Here is a 4,346-nt window from a genome sequence, read left to right as displayed (position 1 = left end):
TTGGACTTATTAAACAACATTCTGCCACGTTTAAAGAAATTGCCTCATCTTATCTCCACGTTTTGGTGAATATTTGAGATACATTATATTTTGAAATATATATATATATATATGGTCAGGTTTCGTAGACACATAAAGCTACTCATAAAGCTACAACGTTTTTGTCTTATATGGTTAAAAATGTTCGAAATGAACTGATTTTTTGTGAGGATGATCTCTGTGGTGAGGAGCTCATTCTTGCAAAAAACCATTCCATTACAAAACTTCTAACCCCATCAAAAGTGATTTACAAAAATTGGACGGTCTAAAATTTTTCAACATGTAAACGTGGGGCTAGAAGTTTCATAATGGGCTGATTATATATATATATATATGGATTAAGATCCGTATACACATAAAGCTACAACATGTTTTATCTTATATGAGCAAAAATGTTTGGAATGGGCTGATTTTTTGTAAGGATGATCTCTATGGTGAGGAGATCATCCTTGCCAAAAATCAGCCCATTATGAAACTTCTAGCCCATTATGGGATGATTTTTTGCAAGGATGATCCTCTCACCACAGAGATCATCCTCACAAAAAAATCAGCCCATTTCAAACTTTTTTAACTATATAAGACAAAAACGTTGTAGTTTTATGTGTCTACGGAACTTGACCAAATATATATATATATATATATATATATATATATTTGGCTTGGCGTAGTTAATGGTTAGCGTAAGAAGGGGTTTAAGGCGTTTGAACCTAAGACCTTGGGAACAACCTCCATAAAGTCTTACCACTTAGCTAAGTAGTCCTTATATCGAATCAAATGACTTCAATCTCTCAAACGATGGTGATGATGATGACGACAACAAATATGATGATGTTGTGATATGATGGTGGTGGTGATAATGATGATGATTGTAGTGATGATAATCACAATAATCATAATCAGCATCATCATAATTATGGTTATCATCCTCATCGTAGAGGTTGAAGATGACATAAAAATCATAGGTTTTTAGGTTGTTCTGATCATATTTTTTTTATATTAATATTAAGGGAGTTTAGTGTAGTTCATCAATTTTAAAAAAATAGAATTGTCTCAAATAATTCATCGAAACTTAAGAGGGTTCCTTTGAACATTTTTGAAATTTGAACGTTGTGCATAAAGGATATTTTTGACTTTTCTTTAAATATATTAAAAAAAATTCAAACAATTACTTAAAAAAAAGTGGGACCATTAAATATTGAATAATGATAAATGCAAGTAGTTGGTAAGCAACCCACGTGTGAAGGGCATAGAAAAAAGATGCACGATTCTATGCCCTTGTCATATCAAATCGCATGCATTTATCATTATTCTTTTGACTAATGATGGATGCACATGATCATAATACACGATTGATGTGATAAAGACTCAAAATCATAGATCATTTTCATTGGGATAAACAAGAAAAAGATGTGTGATTCTGTGCTCTTGCTACATTAGTTGTGTATCAAATCATGTACTAAGTTCATGTATATTCATCATTATTCTTTTGAGCCATGATAAATGCGCGTGGTCATGGTACGTGGTTAATATAACTAGGGCAAAAAATCATACATCATTTTTATCGGACTACATAGAAAAAAAGATGCGCTCCCCCTACCCTGGTCATTCGTCATTATTCTATCTTTTTCTTGTGTATCATTTTTATCGGGATACCCGGTCACGTTAGCTCTTTAAAACACGAGACTTTGCAAGACTTTGAAGTCAACACTTGTGTATCCCGAGAAAGACTTTGCAAATCTTTCTCTTTAAAGATACTTTGGTAAAAGTTTTCCAAAATCAGGCCTACACGGTCACGTCACCTCTTTGAAACACGGATTCCACCAGACTTTGCAAGTCTTTAGAAGTCCATTCTACAACTGAAATGTTTTAAAACTCGACTCGGTGTCCTCCGAGTCAAATCAATTTAATGAAAACATGAGAAAACTCAGGCATTTGAAACAAAAAAAAAAAATTGTATTATATTAAGTATAATGCCGAAGTGACTCCAAGCTTGTACCACACAAGTCACTTTTCTGACATGAAAGTGTGTAGGAACAAAGATTCTTTACATCCATAGATGAATAAAAAAGCATCCATGGCTCCTACACACTTAACGTTAAGAAAGTAAGTTATAAAGTAAAATCTTGCGATCACTCAGCACGACTCTTATATGTTAAACACGTGCAAATAGTTTTAGCAATAGCTATTGAAAGCTTCTATTGGCACACCGAGTCTGACTTTGAAGTGGACAGCCCGGCTTCAAAATTTGAAGGAACCCACCTTGTTTCAAGACACGTGGTGTTTTAAATTTATTTCACAACCCTATGTTTCTATCAAAATTAATTGAAAATACTTCCTTAGAAATGCCACTTGTAATCCAATGTAGGGGGTTCCTTTAAACTTTTTAAGTAGGCTACCCACTTCAAAATTTGTTCCTGCTACACTAACTTTTACTTAAAACAATCCAAGGTATATTTTAATTCTTGACAGATACCATACACATATGGGCGCTCTATATAAAATTGGTGTCACATCAGGATCTCTTTATAAAATCATAAATGCAAAATTTTCCTAATTTTTCTAAAAATTCATAAAATTTCCTAAATAAAGGACTAGTTGATTCAATCCATGAATTATTCTATTTATCACAGAATACGATAACATTTTTACCCTTCAATCCCAAAATTTTATTTTCTTTAACATTAAAATCAAAAAAACAAGATGAAGATTAAAGAGAGGTTGAAGATGATAGATTTTGATGAGAAACCCAAAAACATAACTTTAATATTCACTAATTTTTATTTTATTTTTTAAGAAACATTCCAAATTTACTTGAATTAACTGAATTGAACCCAACTGAATAATTATCAAATCCAAACTTGATTACTATTTATAAATTAAGGAATATTTATGATTTCATTTTCAATTAAAAACAATTGAAATAATTGGGTAACTCGGTTGAGTTAAATAGTTGCCTCAGTGAGCTGCCTCAAAACTGAGTTCAGTCGACTCAATAAACATCAATGATTTTAGGCTCTTTTGGAACTTTTTAAAAAGTCACTTACTTTTGACTCCTGTTTACAGTCAAAAAGATTTAATAAAAAAAAAAAATTGGCTCTTTTTCTTCTCAAGCCTATTCCAAGTTCTCTTATTATTATTATTATTATTATTTTAAAGTTCCACCTGAAACAGGTTGAGTCAAGCGTCAACAGGACCCTGGAGGGTGGCCCCGAGCTCTCTTATAAGACAGAAGAAGAACTATACGAAGACCATCTGCCACAATGGCTACTCTCTCGCTATATCTTCTTCTTCTCATCTTTACATTTTCTACTATAACAGCTCAACAAAGATACACCAACATAAGCTTAAACTCTTCCCTCTCCTCCAACACCAATCACAGCTCATGGCCTTCACCGTCTGGTCGATTCGCCTTCGGATTCTACCCCATAGACCAAGGCCACTTCGCCATAGCAATCTGGTTTGCCCAAATTCCCGAAAAGACTGTTATATGGACGGCGAACCGAGATGATCCTCTAGTTCCCAGCAATGTTACATTACAGTTGACTTCTAATGGTGGGCTCATTCTAAAATCCTCACAAAGCGATGATAAATCCATCACTCATATTTCTGAATGCACTTCCCAGGCTTCCTCGGCTTCCATGCTAGATTCTGGCAATTTCGTTATCTACGATGCAGATTCCAATATCATATGGGAGAGTTTTGATTATCCAACCAACACGATTGTTGTGGGGGAAAATTCTTGAGCACGGACACGTGGCTCGATCAGGGGCCAAGATTAATGACTCGAGGTCGTGGCTCGGTTTATTAATCCCGACGAATGCATGTATTCGAAGCTCGGAACTGTGCCATCAGCTCGTAGGTCGGTATGACAGGTCTGACAGATAAGCCTGCAATACCAGTTCTAACCACCCACGTCATGTCAGACCAAACCTGACTTTCTCAGAAGCAATAGGGCAGTTGCAACAACCCCTGCAGCTGACATGTCAGAGAGTAGGCTAACTACCCCAGGTCACCTCAAGGGCTGGCCCGGAAAACGATCAAGTTAAACACCTATATAAGGGAGAAAACTACGAGTAAAAAAGGTTCGAATTCTTCTTCTCTAAGCACATTACGCTGATCAATTTGGCTAACTTGATCGTCGGAGTGGGCTGTTTTGCAGGTCCCCCCCGAGCTTAAAGAGAAGGAAAGTGTAGTGCCATTTCGTGCATCTACAATTTGGCGCCGTCCGTGGGAAACTTACAAGGAGAAAAACGACCAATATGGGAAGAGCTAGAGGCAAAAATCGTGGAGAGCCATCAAATCCACTA

The sequence above is a fragment of the Akebia trifoliata genome, chromosome 4 (assembly GCF_017979445.1).
Source record: "Akebia trifoliata isolate Shusen 1 chromosome 4, ASM1797944v1, whole genome shotgun sequence".
In the NCBI taxonomy this organism is placed as follows: Eukaryota; Viridiplantae; Streptophyta; class Magnoliopsida; order Ranunculales; family Lardizabalaceae; genus Akebia; species Akebia trifoliata.
Note: the sequence above shows the minus strand (reverse complement) of the source record.